The 16806-nt window shown below is 51.9% G+C and overlaps 1 long non-coding RNA gene across 1 annotated transcript; it reads left to right on the forward strand.

Annotated features, from left to right (window-relative positions):
- Positions 1-2766: 2766 nt before the first annotated feature.
- Positions 2767-7690, forward strand: LOC136146147 (uncharacterized). Its single transcript, XR_010658901.1, has 3 exons — positions 2767-2877; positions 3807-3890; positions 7345-7690. It is a non-coding gene; the product is annotated as an uncharacterized lncRNA (long non-coding RNA).
- Positions 7691-16806: the final 9116 nt, after the last annotated feature.

The following is a 16806-nucleotide window of genomic DNA, read 5'->3' on the forward strand; positions in this document are numbered from 1 at the left end:
GTACAGAGCCAAAGGATCTCTGACAGCCTGGCCTCATGGATGAGATGTGCCAGATTTTTCTCTTTCTTCCCTCCCTCCTCTGTTCCCTCTCTACCCCCTTCTCTCCCTTCCTTCCCTCCCTCCTCCCTTCCTTCCCTCCCTCCTCTGTTCCCTCCCTCTTTCCTTCCTTCCCACCCCCTTCCTTCTTCCTCCATCCCTCCCTTCCTTCCTTCCCAGGCCTGGGTCCTAGAAGGTCTTCAGCTGAGTCTCTACATGAAAACAATAGCGACTTTTCTTATCCAGCTGACTATGTGTTAAGTGCGGAGCCAAGACTGTGTGCCTTCTCCCCAGATCCCCCTTCCTCCACCCCATCATCTTAGCGATGAGGAAACAGCTCAGAGAACTGAGGTGACTCCCCCAGAGTCACTGTGAATGGGGTAACCGGGTTTAAGCCCAGGCCATTCGATGCTTCCCTGTGTGTCCGGAACCACCAGACCAGACTGCTGCAGGCCTGCCTGCTCGCACCTCACTGCCTTTTCTGCCTCATCACCTCTTTTCCCTCCACCTGTTGAACTCACTGTTCAGAACCTGCTCAGATGGCCTTTTCTTTACTTCTTTAAGCACCCAAACTCCTCTCCATCCCATAAATACCTGAGTATCTCTATGTTCCAGGGCATGGTGCCAGGTCCTAGAGAAATACAGATGAATAAACTTCCCTGGTTCTGCGCAGGAGGAGTAAACACACACTAATGCATTGTTCCTAACTGTGAAGACATGTATGAAAGACATGAACTGTGTGCTTTAATAAGGAATGAAAGGCTAGGATTGCTCCAGGTGATGAGAGAAGTTCTTTTGAAGGGGTACAATTTGAAAGTGCCTTCCAGGCCCAAAAACTGGCAAGTGCAAAGGCCCTGGGGTAGGAAGCGCCTGCTGTGTGCAAGAACAGTGAAGAGGCCGGTACAGTTAGAGCAGGGGAGAGACGACAGGGTGGTTGGAGATGACCCTGTGAGGCGGGCCAGCCTCACATAGAGTCGCCCCCTGAGGCACTGGATTTTTGGGGTTCTCTGCCTCCCTCCTGGGCCAGAGGGATCAGATGAAGTCCCCCTAGTGTCCCAGGGCAGGGCCTGGAGCCCAGGAGGACAGCGGGTGGGTGACAGGCAGCTCCGCCCCTCCCTCCTCTCTTCTGCGCAGGATCGCAGCTGGGCCAACCCCACTTTGCTGCCCCTTCCCCAGGGTACCTCCTCCAGGCCACAGTGGGCCAGCCGGACGGGAGCGGGGCCTGAGGGGTGCTGACGCAGGACCCGGGAGGGGCCCGGGAGGCCCTCTTTTGGGCGGCAGGCACCATCTGCAGCTCATTTTCCGGTGTCATCTGCATTCTCTCTGAAATCATTTATTTGTGGAGGTTCCAGCCAAATGCTCTGTCACGAAGCCTACAGCTCTAAAAGGAGTGTCACGGGAGCTGGTGGGCATGGGGTCTGGCCCCTCCGGGCGTCCAGCCTGCCCGGACTCCCTCTCCAAGCCCCCTCCTGCCCAAGGCAACTGCACTTTGGGAGGGGGCGGGAGAGAGTGTTGAGTCATACCCAGCCCGTGTTGGCACCGACTCCGCTTGTGCCAGGCTCTGTGTTCAGAAAGCACAGCTCAGACTCCGCGGGCGCCGGGCACAGGGCGGAGGCCGCCGTCCACACCGAGGTCCAAGCGTGCAGCTTCCAGCTCGCGGCAGGGGAGCCCCGACACTCACGGTTAGGGTGGGCGGCTCTGCCAGGTGGAAAACAGATCTGTGGGCTCCAAGCCCTGCGACTCCCCACTCAGGATAGGAAGGGAAGGGTCCTCTGAGGTCCTTTGCTACAACCCAGCCTTGTATAGTTGAGGAAGCGAGGTCCTTCAAATAGATGGGAAAGGGCGGAGCGGGGATTTACACTAGGAATGTCTGCTTCAGAGGACACATGATGTAACTTTGGCCGTAAAAAACGGCGAACCTTCTAAACGTGTGGGACTGGCTCGGCTCAGAGAGGATGCTGGGGAGACAGAGTCCTGCCCCAGGCTCCCCATGGGGCACGTCATACCTGCCAGTGTGTCTTGAAGAGTGGGGTGCCAGTCCCCTGGGCGGGACATGAGATGAATCGGTTTGAATTCCCTAGTGAGACGGCTATTTCTTCCCAGTTCCATGACATCAGGGGAAGACTCCTGTGAGTGCTAATGTGACTTTAACATCTCTCTCCAGCTCTTACTCAACTCCTGGTTTAACCAAGAAGTCCAGAACCTTCTGCAGGCTGTGCTGTCTGGCTAGAATTTAGTGGCTGTTTCCTCGGTGGCTCAACAGCAAAGACTCTGCTGTTGTGGGTTCAATCCAGAGATTACTGAGATTCTCCAGAGAAGAGTACTGGAGTGGGTTGCCCTTTCCTTCTCCAGGGGATCTTCCCGACTCAGGAATCAAACCAAGGTCTCCTGCATTGCAGGCAGATTCTTTACTGACTGAGCTACAAGGGAAGCCCGGCCTGACGATTAGGCTTTGCCTAATGGTGATGGTGGTGAAGATGGCGTTGACGATGGTAATGATGGGATGACGAAAGTGGTCATAATGATGGTGGCGGTGACGGTGCTGGTGGTGCTGGTGACGACGATTACGATGGTGATGATGTAATGATGTTGATGGTGGTGATATGGTAATGGTGTTGGTAGTGGGGATGATGGTTACAATGATGGTGTCGGTGATCCGTGGTGGGAACAGCACAACTGTGTGTTTTGTCCCTTAGTCGTGTCCGACTCTGCGACCCTGTGAACTGTAGCCCGCCAGGCTCCTCTGTCCGTGGAATTTTCCAGGCAAGAATACTGGAGCGGGTTGCCATCTCCTAGTCCTTCCTGACCCAAGGATGGAACCTGCATCTCTTGCACCGGCGGGTGATTCTTTACCACCGAGCCACCTGGGAAGCCCACAACAGCACAAATACTCCTATTGACGAATCTTGACTTTTATATTCCTCACCTCATTGTTATGATTAAACCACTACCCTGTGGGGTCGACTTCATTTTTATCCCCATTTTCCAGATGAGGAAACTGAGGCTTGCCCATGGCCACCTAGCTGAAGACTAGCAGAGTGGGGTGGGGTGGGGTGCCAGGCTGGTCTAACAACTGAGCATTGAGCTCTGGACCCCAAGCCTCCTGCTTCCAGGCAGCAGGTGGTACGGCTGTGTGTGCTCCACCCCTCCCCCAGCCCAGGAGGCCGAGAGAGCAGGCTCCCTCTTCTCTGGCCTTTGTCCTTCTCTGACCCTAGGAGTCTAGGCTTTGAAGGCACTGACTGCACCTTCGGCCGGGAGCTTGTCATCCCCTTGGCACTGGAGGCTGTGGAGGTCCCCAGGGAAGGAGAAGAAGACTTTCCACAGTCCTTATTTCTTTTGTGCCAAACCCTTGCCAGTGTGAGATGAGTGTAGAGGAATTTGGTCCATGTGGATCCAATTTCTCTTGGAATATACAGCAAATGATGCTGGACAAAGGCAGGCGGCCTTGGCTAGACCTAAAATATGCGGGCGATTGCTTCTGAGATGTTTGACAACCCCAAGACTCAGTGGAATGGCCGGCAGTGCTGAGCGAGGGCAGCCGGTCCAGGCGTGAGCGACCAAACGCCACGGCTCATCCTGTTACTGTGCCAGGGACACATGGATAGGGACCAAGATGCAGGGGGAATTCAGCCAGGCTGGGCGAGGTGCTGAGCAGGGCAGCCCAGGCACAAGAGACTCTTCCTTGTGAGAAACAGCATCACACAGTGTCAGGACTGGGGGTTTGTTTTCCTGCTGTGTGACCTGAGTGAGTCTCCCTCTCTATTTTGGAGGTTGCACTGTATTGCATGTGGAATCTGACCCCTGCTGTGGAAGTGTGGAGTCTTGATCACTGAACCACCAGCGAAGTCCTCTGAGTGAGTCTCTTGACCTTGCTTAGACTTAAGGGACTCGCTGTGAAATGTGGGCGGGCAGAACTGGGGAGCCTCAGGCAGAACCAAAGCAAGTATCCTGTTTTTATTCGACTTCCTTTTCCTTCCACGCATCTTAACACTTATGATGCGGGCTGCCAATCATAATCTCCCACCCACTGACTGCAGTGATTATCTCAAGATGGGCATGTGACCCACACTGGGCCAATCAGAGCCCTCTGTGTCATGATGTCCCATCCACTGACTGCAGTGATTATCTCAAGATGGGCATGTGACCCACACTGGGCCAATCAGAGCCCTCTCTGGCATAATGTCCCACCCACTGACTGCAGTGATTGGTCTAAAGATGGGCATGTGACCCACACTGGGCCAATCAGAGCCCTCTCTGGCATAATGTCCCACCCACTGACTGCAGTGATTGGTCTAAAGATGGGCATGTGACCCCCACTGGGCCAGTCAGAGCTTTCTCTGGGATTTCTGCTTTGGGGCTGGATGAAGGCTAGTTCTTTTCCTCCATGAGATGAGCTGTCCTTTGTTCTGTGGAGAGGTAGGTCTGAGAGAAAGAAGGTGCCCAGTAAAGAGAGAAGCAGATGAAGACAAAGGGAGTGTCCAGGTGAGCTTGGCATCCTGGAGACCTGTCTCACACCTGTCTTCCTCACAGAATTTTTGGTGACTAGAGCCAAGAACATCTTTTGCTTCACTTAAACTCAAACACAAGCTTTGGACTTGTGTTTCTGTCTCATAGGTTTAAAACAGTATTGATAAATGCAAGCCTTTCCTGGCCTCCAAGGCGTCTCCAGGATTCATTACCCTCATTGTTCCTCAGAGCCACTCTCTGAGATAAGTATTAATATTCTTATTTATGGATATTAATAATCATAATCATCCCTATTTCCCAAGAACACAGTGTTGTACCAGCCACTGAGCTAAGCCTCTTGTAGGAATTATCTCATTGCATCATACCATGCTCTTGGAGGCAATGTGTATTAATATCCTCACTTTACAGATAAGGAAATGGAGAGGCATAGGGGTTAAGGGACTGCCAGCTGGCAAGTGGCAGAGCCAGAATGCAAACTCAGATCAAGTTTTCAACCCCCTTGTTACTGGTCTGTGATGGTGGTATTGATGATGGTGAGCAGAGATTTACTGAGCACATACTGTGTGGTCAACAATTCAGGTACACCGTGTCTTTCAGTTCTCACGATGGCCCCTGAGGTCAATCCCATTTTTTATTCCTTTTATTTTATTTTGCAAGTGAGGCAAAGAGGCTTAGCAAGGTTGGCAACTTATCAGATGTCACATGGATAGAAAATGGCAAACCCAGGTTGCCTGTGCTATTCCAAGATGGCACACATAAGTTCTATACCAGGGGGCTGGAGGTGTTAGAAAAGACCTCAATTCATTTTCCCGGTTCCTTCCTCTCTCAATGCCTCTTTATGATGTGGCTTTGCATCTTCTTCCATCAAGCGGCAACGTCTATTTCCATCCCTCAAATCTAGATTTGGTCATGTGGCTTGTGTTAGCCAAGGACGGTGCTGAAAATGGAACTATGCCGGTTCCAAGCTGGCTTTAATGAGGGTCTGCTGGTTCTACCATTTCTCAGATTCCTGTTCAGCTTCCATGAGAATAAGTCCGGGCTAGCCTGAAGAGGGGACTCATTGGAAAGACTGTGATGCTGGGAAAGATTGAGGGTGGGAGGAGAAGGGGATGACAGTAGATGAGATGGTTGGATGGCATCACTGCTCAATGGATGTGAGTCTGAGCAACCTCTGGGAGATGGTAAAGGGCAGGGAGGCCTGGTGTGCTGCAGCCCATGGGATCTGAAAGAGTTGGACAGGACTGAGTGACTGAACGACTGAACAACAAAGCCTGTTGGAGCACAAGAGCCGTGTGGAACAGAACTGAGTTGCCGAGGCCAGCCTCGATAAGCCAACAACCAGCTCAGCCCCAGACCCGAGAGGAAACCCAGCCAAGCACTGGATGCCGCTGACGCTGTCATTGTTTCGTCATGAGGATTTATTGGGACCAAGAGAACAAGCAGTGACAGCGGTGCGCGAAGGGGAGGGTATCTTTCTTAGGCCATCGCTGGCTGTGCCTTCTTTGTGGGTGCCATAATGGACCACGAGATACCATCTTCGCCCACCCCCACACCCACCCTTTCAGCAGCTGAGAAGGTGTGACATAGACTTCTAGTAGTGTGCCTCAGTGCCTTAATTAATAGCAGGGTTGACTCAGAAGGCCCGTCCTGCCTGCCCCCGCCCCCCGCCCTCAGAGTGGAGTTTGCAGGAGTTGAGTAATTGTGTTGTTTATTGCACTAAATGGAACATTCATCAAGCAGCTTGAAGGTGCTCAGGCTGTTCCCGTGGGCCATGCTCTTTGCTGAGTGTCCGAATGGGAAGCAGGCCACTCGTTGGACCTGCAAGATGGATGAGGGGGATTCCAGCTCCAACCTTCTAGATGTTTCCACATCTTCCTCTCCCCTCTTCACCAATGCCTCTCTTGTCTCCCTGTGTTATGGGACCCATTTTGTTGTTGTTCAGTCATTCAGTCCTGTCTGACTCTTCTCGACCCCATGAACTGCAGCACGCCAGGCTTCCCTGTCCTTCATTATCTCATGGAATTTGTGCAAACACATGTCCATCGAGTTGGTGATGCCATCCAACTATCTGGTCCTCTGTCGTCCCCTTCTCCTCTTGCCTTCAGTCTTTCTCAGCAGCAGGGTCTTTTCCAATGAGTCGGCTCTTTGCGTCAGGTGGCCATAGTATTGAACCTTCAGCTTTAGCATCAGTCCTTTCAATGAATAGTCAGGGTTGATTTCCTTTAGGATTGACTGGTTTGATCTCCTTGCTGTCCAAGGGACTCTCAAGGGTTTTCTCCAGTACCACAATTCAAAAGCATCGATTATTCCAGGTTCAGCCTTCTTTATGGTCCAACTCTCATCGGGACCCGTTTTACAGATGGGAAAACCGAAGGCCAGAGAGGTTTGATCACTTGTGCAAATCCAGCGAGGAAGGGAAAGGGAGAGGACTTGAACTCAGATGCACCGGTGTCCAGAGCCAGTCTATGAGCACTAACCACCCCCATCTCCACCCCACGGGCTCCCCTGGATACCAACTGGCCCCTGGATGACTTCAGGCATTTCTTCTCAGCCTCACTGATCCCTAAGAGGAGAGAGAGAGAGAAGTTGGCGGCTGTCATGTTATTGATCACCAGGATGATTTGCCTAAAGTAGCAGGAAGATTCCTGAGCTCAGGACTTTAGTAAATCTCTGCAAACTTGCCCTGAGTGGCTCTGGGTGGTGAGGAGGGGGTGGCAGTGATGAGCACGGCTTTGCCGAGCGATGGGGACTTTCCACCTCACTCCTGTGGGTGGGGAGGGGGTGTCTGTCTTCCCTACACCTCATGACAAGTTGGCTATTTTTAAACCCTTCTTTTTATAGGAAAGACATGTTCACGTCAAAGCCACCACATAAGGAGCAGCCCAGGCATTCTGGGAAGTGACGATCGGGCAGACAGAGGCCTCAGGCTGACGTCAGAGCAGCCCGGCTGGCAGCTTGGGGGTGAGGGGGGGCGCTCTGATGAGTCACCTGCTCTTTGTCACGTCTCAGCTCCTCTCTCCCTGAGCCTGTCTCGTTGGAGTTTCCTGAGGACAAGGGACCCTCCACTCCATCTTCCACCAGGAGTGCCCATCCCCACCGAGCACCAGGGCGGATGGCGCTGCCCTGCTCTGCAGCCCCAGGAGGACCCCCCCAGTCCAGCTGCACCCCCCCACCCCCAAGTCCATCATCCATCCCACGGCCGAGGACTCCTCCTGAAGACCAAATGGGGTCATGGCTCTCCCCTCACCGCTTCCCTGCCTCCCTTTACAGGTCTCTCCCCGAAAGATTTTTCTTAGAAGAATTTTGCATCTAAAAAAGAAAAATAAAAAGACCAAAGCCCTAAGTTTTCAAGTCAGGTTGCATATGTTCAAATCTTTGCTCACTCACTTAGCTGTGTGACCTTGGGGAAATTACTTTACTTCTCTGAAACTCGGTTTTCCTCATCTGTAGAGTGGGAATAAGAATCATACCTGCCTCGCAGTTGTCTTGAAGGAGGTGACCAACTGTATCTTCTAAAGACGGTCACAACAGTATTTCCCATCCCTCTCTAGTCCCTTAGCAAGAGGTGGAGTCTAAATCCCCTGTCCTTGAAACTGGGTGGGCATTTGTGATTGCCTCAACCAGGTTTGATCCCTAGGTCGGGAAGATTCCCCTGGAGAAGAGAATGACAACCCACTCTGCTGTTCTTGCCTGGAGAATGTCATGGACAGAGGAGCCTGGCGGGCTACAGTCCATGGGGTGGCAGAGTCAGACACGACTGAGCGGCTAACACTTTCACTTTCAACCAACAGAGCACAGTGGAGGAGATGCTATGACTTCCAAGGCCAGGCCATAAAAATGCCATGTCCTTGTGCCTGGTTTTCTTTGGATATTTATCCTCAGAACCCAGCCGCCGTGTTGTGAGGAAGCCCAGGCAGCCTGCAGAGAGGAAAGGAGACAGACTCCCTCCCCGCTGCCCCACTCTGTCCAGTGTATAGCCCCAGCCCAGCTGCCGGCACACAGCGGGGACCAACCTGCCAGCCATGCACGTGAGCCCCTTTGAAAGTTGCCCCCCTCGCCCCATAGCTGAGTGTCTCAGCTGATGCTGTGTGGAGCAGAGGTGGACTTTACCTGCGGAGCCCTGCAAAGATCACAGATTCACGCGCAAACAAAATGTCACTGTGTGAAGGCACGAAGGTTTGGGGTGATGTGTAGTGTAGCAGTAGATTGCTGGAACAAGGGATGGGTGCCACAGTGCTGTAGGGGGCTTAGCCCAGGGACATGCGTGTGGTCAGCACTTTTTACAGAGAAGGTGAGCACAGAGACAGTGGTGAGTTGGTCCAAGGTCACACAGCTCCTTGCAGGTTTTCCATCTGCTTCTGCTGCTTCTCTGCATGTAGAAGACGTGACTGTCTTCCACCTCATCCCAGGGGTGGGGCCTTAGCCCCTCTTCCCAAAGATTTAACTTGCTTCCATTGCTCAGAGCAGGGTTTATCAACCAGGCTTGGGGACCTCCAGACAGATTTGCTGCAAACCACCTCCTCCTTGGGGCTCCCCTGGTAGCTCAGCTGGTAAAGAATCCCCCTGCAATGCAGGAGACCCCGTTTCGATTCCCGGGTTGGGCAGATCCGCTGGAGAAGGAATATACTGCACACTCTGGTATTCTTGGCCTTCCCTGGTGACTCAGCTGGCAAAGAATCTGCCTGCAATGAAGGAGACCTGAGTTCCATCCCTTGTGTTGGGAAAATCCCCTGAAGAAGGGAAAGGCTACCCACTCCAGTATTCTGGCCTGGAGAATTTCGTGGACTGTATAGAGTCAGACTTGACTGAATGACTTTCACTTTCACTTTTCATCTCCTCCTTGACCCCCAGTGGCTGCCCCTGGGAGTCGGAGCCAAGGGGTCCAGCTGGGCATTGGCAAGTGAAGGGCCCCACGGGCGGGGAGGAGGGCACCTCTTGGCATCAGCCCCTGCTTCCTGTCTGCCCACAGCTCATACCCACAAGCACGAGTTGCTATGAGAAAGGATCTGGGTGACTCTTTCCTCTTGGCATTAATAATACTGTTAATTAAGCGGCCAAGAGAAGAACACGGCTGGCGCCAATGAGAGGACAATGGTCTGAAAAGGGAACAGAGAGACGCATCAACAGCTTCCCATGCAGGGCTTTCAAAAGAGCAGCTGTGGGGAGAGGGCAACGGAAAACAGCAGGGACGTCGCCAGAGTGGCGAACGCGGCGCGGACAGGCAATGCTGCAAGGGACCCGTGCCAGCTGCCCAGCTGTGCTCCTCCCTGGCACCCGGGCCTGCCCAGCCAGACAAGGGCTTCTCTGGAACTTCTGGAGAGGCTGGGTGAAGCAGGCAGCCAGAGGATACCAGCTGGTCCCCATGGGCTTCTCACCGGACCTTCTTTAGCTGCCATTTCCTCATCTGCAAAACAGGTTCAGCTAAATCTCATCTCTTCTTCCATTGATTGGAGGTGGCTGCCTGGGCTGTTGACTTGAGAATATAGAGATTGAATCAGGGATCTACGGCCTAGCATGCTGGAATTGATTTGTGATGTCTGCTACGGGCATGGGACTGGCAGTTGGGGACCTGAGTGCCCACCATGAATTGGATCTTCAGTGCCCATTCATTCACTCAATAAGTAGTTTTAAAAAAGCACCCCTTTTCTGTGCTAGGTTCTCCAGGGGGAATTTGTTCTTTTCCTCTGGTCTATGGAGATAAACTGAAAAGAACTTACTTTAAGTAGGAAGAGTTAAGAAAGAGGATATACACTCTAGTCAGTCCACAAGCCTCTCTCTCTCTTTTAAAAAAAATATTTTATTTATTTGGCTCCACCAGCTCTTCATTGTGGCATGCGAGATCTTTAGCTGTGTCATGTGGGACCTAGTTTCCTGACCAGGGATTGAATCCTGGCCCCCTGCATCGGGAGTGGGAGTCTTGGCCATTGGACCACCAGAGAAGTCCCTCCATACATCTCCAATTTGAAGCACTCTACGCACTCCACAAACATCGTCTCTCCCAGGACTCTGAGCTCCTGGTTGGGCCCCACACTCACTTGCACACTTCTTTCACACCCATTCCCACACTCAGCCTATTCTATGCACCTACATGCACCCACACTCACAGGGACACCTAGCCCTCCAGCACAGGTGCACACACTCACACCTTCGAAGATCCCTCTGGTCCTGCCCCTGCCTATGCTTGCACACATGCACCTGGAGTCACGTATCCTGCACACACACACAGGCACACATCCCATGCACACACACAGTGGCACACTCAGGAGTCAGGACATTTGCGCCCTCTCAGGTGACGTGGTCTCATGGCCTCCTGCTTTCTAGGTCTGAGTGTTCGGCCCTGGCCCACTTGAGCTTCCTGGTGCCACAACCCAAAGGCACGCTGGTGAGTCTGTTTTTTTTTTTAATTATCAAAATTTAAGTATAGTTGCTTTTACAATATTTCAGGTATACAGCAAAGTTGTTGTTCAGTTGCCCAGTCATGTCCGATGCTTTGAGACCCCATGGATTACAGCACACCAGGCTTCCCTGTCCTTTACCATCTTTTGGAATTTGCTCAAACTAATGTCCATTGAGTCAGTGATGCCATCCAACCGTCTCATCCTCTGTCATCCCCTTCTCCTCCTGCCTTCAATCTTTCCCAGCATCAAGGTCTTTTCCTATGAATTGGCTCTTTGCATCAGGTGACCAAAGTGTTGGAGCTTCAGCTTCAACATCAGTCTTCCCAGTGAATATTCAGGGTTTATCTCCTTTAAGATTGACTGGTTTGATCATCTTACTGTCCAAGGGACTCTAAAGAGTCTTCTCCAGCACCACAGTTCAAAAGCATCAATTCTTTGGCACTCAGACTTTCTTATTGCCCAGCTCTCACATCCGTACATGACTACTGGAAAAACCATACAGCAAAGTAAGTTGGTTTTTATTTTATTTTATCCCAAGCTGCACGGCACATGGGATCCTAGTTCCCTAGTTCAGACCAGGGACTGAAACCACACCCCCTGCAGTGAAAGCTTAACCACTGGACTGCCAGAGAAGTGTCTGGTGGGTCTGCTTGAAGCCTTTCTCGGAGCCCCCAGGAGCCTTGATGCTGTGGTGCCTCCATAATTGGCAGCACGGGGTGGATCGATCAGCCTCTGTGTACACTGGCCACAGGAAACATAATTAACGGTGTTTGGGATCCGTTAATTGCACCAGTTAGGAATTCCAAACAACCTAATTGGGGACTTGGCTTCTGAGTGTATCTTCACCTTGATAGAGTGCAGGAGACTGGAACTACCTACAGAGGGTGATTGACGTGGGTCAGCAGCCAGCAAACCCAGACTCAGGCTCCAGCCAGGCAGACAGAAAGCCTGTCTGTTGCCACAGGAGGGAGTGGAGGTCAGTGAGGTAGGGGAGGAGAGGCTGCCCTTTTCCAGGAAGTCCTCCTGGATTGCCACAGTCCCCACCAAGCAGCCTCTGGAATCTCCCCACATCCCAGTTCAGATTGTGGCCTCCTGCCTCAGTGATTCGAGGTTGTTTTATGTGAATTTGAGTTGCCTCTCTTGTGGTCAGAGGCCTCATCCACAAAACCCATTCCAGGAGACTGTAGCCTACGTTACCATTATTGCTGTTGCTATTATTTACCTTTGTCGTCAATCTAGTCAATGCAACTGGTCAGCAGCTTTTATATGTTTATCTTCTTTGTGGAATAGGATTTCTTTTGTCCTAAGCTTTTTAAAAGCTCAGGTCTGAGGAAATAAAAAAAAATCAATGTGTCGGTCTTAATGGCACTGAGCAAGGTGATCACCGAAAATGTTTTGAGCTTCTTAACCTCTGATACATGACTCTCTCTCTAAAAAAAAAGAAAAAAGAAAGAAAAACTGCAACGTGAGTTTTGTAGTCATCTCATGCATAATCAAGCTAGTCAATCCTAAAGGAAATCAGTCCTGAATATTCATTGGAAGGACTGATGCTGAAGTTGAAGCTCCAATACTTTGGTTACCTGATGCGAAGAACTGACTCATTGGAAGGACCCTGATGCTGGGAGGGATTGGGGGCAGGAGGAGAAGGGGACGACAGAGGATGAGGTGGTTGGATGGCATTACTGACTCGATGGACAGGTGTTTGAGCAAGCTCCGGGAGTCAGTGATGGACAGGGAAGCCTGGCATGATGCAGCCCATGGGGTCACAAAGAGTCAGACATGATTGAGCAACTGAACTGAACTGAACTGAATATGCATGTATAAGCTCCTGCATCTTTAACCTTCTCTGAGATGCTATTGCTGCTACTCCATGCATTCCCCTCGGTGCCACCAGGCCACTGGGCACCTAGGATGGGCATGGGACCCACTAGGGCTCACCCAGCCAGGCAGTGCTCTGAGGAGATCCAGGCCTCAGTCCCCAGCTCCAGAAGCTGCCACAGTCCTGGGGGACTGGTGGCTCCCTCGAGGGCCCCGTTCTCTGCCATCTCCTGCTTTACAGGCTCTGTGAGGGCAGCTCTGGCATTGAGGGGCATCAGCAGGTGGGTTTAATGTGCCCGGGTGATTCTCAGAGCTCTCATGCTGGTAGCCATAATTTCCCTGCTAAATTATGGCCATAAATTATCTCAAAGAGATGGGTCCCCAGGCAGGTTGGGTGGGTTGATGCTGGTATCACTGAACCAAGTTCAGTCTTCTGTCCTAATTAAATGGTAACTCGGGCCTGAGAGCTGGGCCCTGCTGCCCCCGGAGCCCCGTATGCCTGGGCATGAAGGTGGCGGGACGGGCAGTCTGTGATGGCTTGGGCAGGGGAGGGAGGCTCTGGGTTGTGTGTGTGTGTGTGTGTGTGTAGGGAACCAGGAGTCTCCATCCTAAGCATCAATTCTGATCCCACCTGCAGTGATTGAATTGCGGATCCCCCAAAGGTGTCCTTGGAACCAGTTCACAGCACTATTTGGAAAAAGAGTCTTTGTAGATGTAATTAGGTTAAGAGTCTCCAGATGAGATCAGCTTGGATTAAGGTGGTGGACCCTAAATCCAATGACAAGTGTCCTCAGAAGCAGAAGGAGAAGTGACACAGAGGAGGAGGCCACGGGAAGACGGAAGCAGACTGGGGTGTTGCAGCCTCGATCCATGGAGCCCCCGAACCCCCAGAAACTGCAGGAGGCAAGAGAGAGATTTCCCCTAGAGCTTGCAGCCCTGCTGACACCATGATTTTAGACTTCTGGCTTCCAGAAGAGTGAGAGAACGAGGCCTGTTGTTTTAAGCCATAGGACACTGAGAGATGGCAGTGTGACTTTGGGGAAGTTCCTTAGCCTCTCTGAGCCTCGTTTCCTCCTCTGGCAGGTAGGGTTCATGTCACGCTCTTTTCCCAGGCGAGGAGTAGGGCACGGTTCAAGGATACCTGCAAAATGCCCATCAGAGCCTGTGATTGGCGGCTGGGATGCTTCCAGGACATGGCTGTGGGCAAGGGCGTGTGAAGTGGGGTCACCGGCCTTGGGGGGCACCAGCCACAGCCGTGCTTGGGAAGGGCTTCTGTCAACTGTGACTCAAGGGCGTGTCATGACTAGCCGTCCACAGAGCGCCCCCACTTGCCCTGAACAGAGCCCCTGGGCTGGCGTCTCCCCTATACGCAAACTCACCTTCCACTCACAAGTCTCCCCAGTTCCAGTTGTGCCAACACCCACATTTATTCAGTGCTTTGCTTTCTGTCAACTCATTCTTTCCACTCCAAGGAGTGTATTTACAAAGGACATTTTATACGGCTGCAGTGAATGGGAAGTGCGTTCCACTTGCCCTAAATAGTAGGCGCCCTTCAACCAAAATGCAATGAAAACAGAGGAGAGTGATTCTCTGAGAATTCCGGCCAGGCATTGCAGTCCACAGAAGGCTCTGAGCCCTGCTGGATTTTTGTTAAAAAGAGGGTAGCCAAAGCAGAGGCGTTAAAGACACATCGACACCAAACCGAGACTGTCTTCTTAGAAATTGGGCAAGTGATCAGAAAGGAGGCAATGTTTTCTTTAGGTAATTGTTAATGCTGGGTCCATACATATTCCTAAAATCATCTCTCGGGGTGCTGCCCCCCCACATAGCGTGGGAAACCATGCTCTCCTCCAATCCTCTCCCCTGTTTCTTCTCCTGGAAGACTGAGGCCAGGGCGGGTGGTGGGATAGACTTAGCTGAGATCAGAGTTAATAGAAAAATTGCCACTAGAATCTGGATCTTTTAAGTCCTGACCCAAGGCTCTTTCTTGTTGTTCAGTTGCTCAGTCATGTCTGACTCTTTGCGACCCCATGGACTGTATCACGCCAGGCTTTCCAGTCCTTCACTATTTCCCGGAGTTTGCTCAAACTCATGTGCATTGAATTGGTGATACCATCCAACCGTCTTGTCCTCTGCTGCCCCCTTCTCCACCTGCCTTCAATCTTTCCCAGCATCATGGGTCTTTTCCAATGAATCGGCTCTTTGCATCAGGTGGCTAAAGTATTGGAGGTTCAGCTTCAGCATCAGTCCTTCCAATGAATATTCAGGGTTGATTTCCTTTAGAATTTATTGGTTTCATTTCCTTACTGTCCAAGGGACTCTCCAGAGACTTCTCCAGCACCACAGTTCAAAGGCATCAGTTCTTCAGCGCTCAGCCTTTTTTATTGTCCAGTTCTCATATCCATACATGACCACTGGAAAAACCATAGCTTTGACTATACAGACCTTTGTTGGCAAAGTAACGTCTCTGCTTTTTAATACGCTATTTTGGCCATAGCCTTTGTTCTAGGTTTCCTTGCTCTATGCTAAGGAGACCTTTAGGCAATAGGTTCTTTTATCACAAATGGGTGAGACCAATGGTGGGCTTTTAGGCACTGAGTGTGTCTCCCATACTCCCTGTGTCTCACAACTGGGTCAGCTCCGATGATTACCCTACAGGAGTGCGAACTGGCGTGCTTGGGACTGGGCCTGCGCCTTCACCTCTTGGAGCCTTTGTTTGTCCACCTATGAAATGGGCAGAGTCATCGCATCTGGGGAGGATCATTGAGAAGTTCAGCAGTGACAGACAGGAAGAGCGCCTCCCCGACAGTGTGGCTCGCAGAACTCAAAGCCACCTTTGTGATGGGCGGTGGCCTGAGCCTGGGGCTGGGTTTTCTGTGTCAGCAAGTGTGGTTTACCAGTGAGCCATACTGGTTTGGTGGATTTGCAAATCTCTGAGGTTGGCCTGGATGGAGGAAGCCCCTGCCAGTCCAGGTGGGCTCAAGGGGGCTGGGTCCCAAGATGTGGGCAGTGACTGGAGCCGAGACACCCCAGAGGATTTTGTGGCTGCAGGAGAAGCAGGTCTGGGCAGCTCCAGTGTCTCTGCTCTGCTCCAGACTCTGGGCCTGTTTTTCCTCCTCTTGGGCCTTGCTTTGCCCATCTGTGAAATGGGGATGATCCACCACCAGACGTCCAGATTCTCCCTCGGTCCCTCATTCAGGCAACACTGAGTGGGACCCTCCTCCTTTTGCAGGGTCAGGCACTGGAGCAGAGAGGGAATAACAACCCTACACCCAAATCCTCACCATGAGGGACAGGAGTGAGAAATGCCAGGAGCCCTGAGGTGGATGGTGACCTGATGGGGGTAGGGGAGATCTAAGAGATCTTGGGTCTGGTATCCGGGGACCCCAGGCAGGTCAGTGCTGAACTGGTGGCAAGCTTCAGTTCAGTTCAGTCGCTCAGTCGTGTCTGACTCTTTGCGACCCCATGAATTGCAGCACGCCAGGCCTCCCTGTCCATCACAAACTCCCGGAGTTTACTCAAACTCATGCCCATTGAGTCGGTGATGCCATCCAGCCATCTCATCCTCTGTTATCCCCTTCTCCTCCTGCCCCCAATCTGTCCCAGCATCAGGGTCTTTTCCAATGAGTCAACTCTTCGCCTGAGGTGGCCAAAGTACTGGAGTTTCAGCTTTAGCATCAGTCCTTCCAATGAACACCCAGGACTGATCTCCTTTAGGATGGACTGGTTGGATCTCCTTGCAGCCCAAGGGACTCTCAAGAGTCTTCTCCAACACCATAGTTCAAAAGCATCAATTTTTCGGCTCTCAGCTTTCTTCACAGTCCAACTCTCACATCCATACATGACCACTGGTGGCAAACTTAGGTCATTCTAAATCCTTTGTGGGGAGGAGAACGGACAACTGATTTTGAGGGGTTGAGGGTGAACTCCGATATGATTTCAGCCTGCACCCTGCAAACCATACCTTGGAGTTCTTACTGTCCTATGAATGATATCTGACTGCCCCACTTTCTGTAAAATGGGAAGAACCTGAAGAACGCTATCTCATTACTAACCTGAAACATGGTGGGCTGGCAAAGCAACTGGG

Source organism: Muntiacus reevesi, chromosome 13 (genome assembly GCF_963930625.1).
Source record: "Muntiacus reevesi chromosome 13, mMunRee1.1, whole genome shotgun sequence".
Lineage (NCBI taxonomy): Eukaryota > Metazoa > Chordata > Mammalia > Artiodactyla > Cervidae > Muntiacus > Muntiacus reevesi.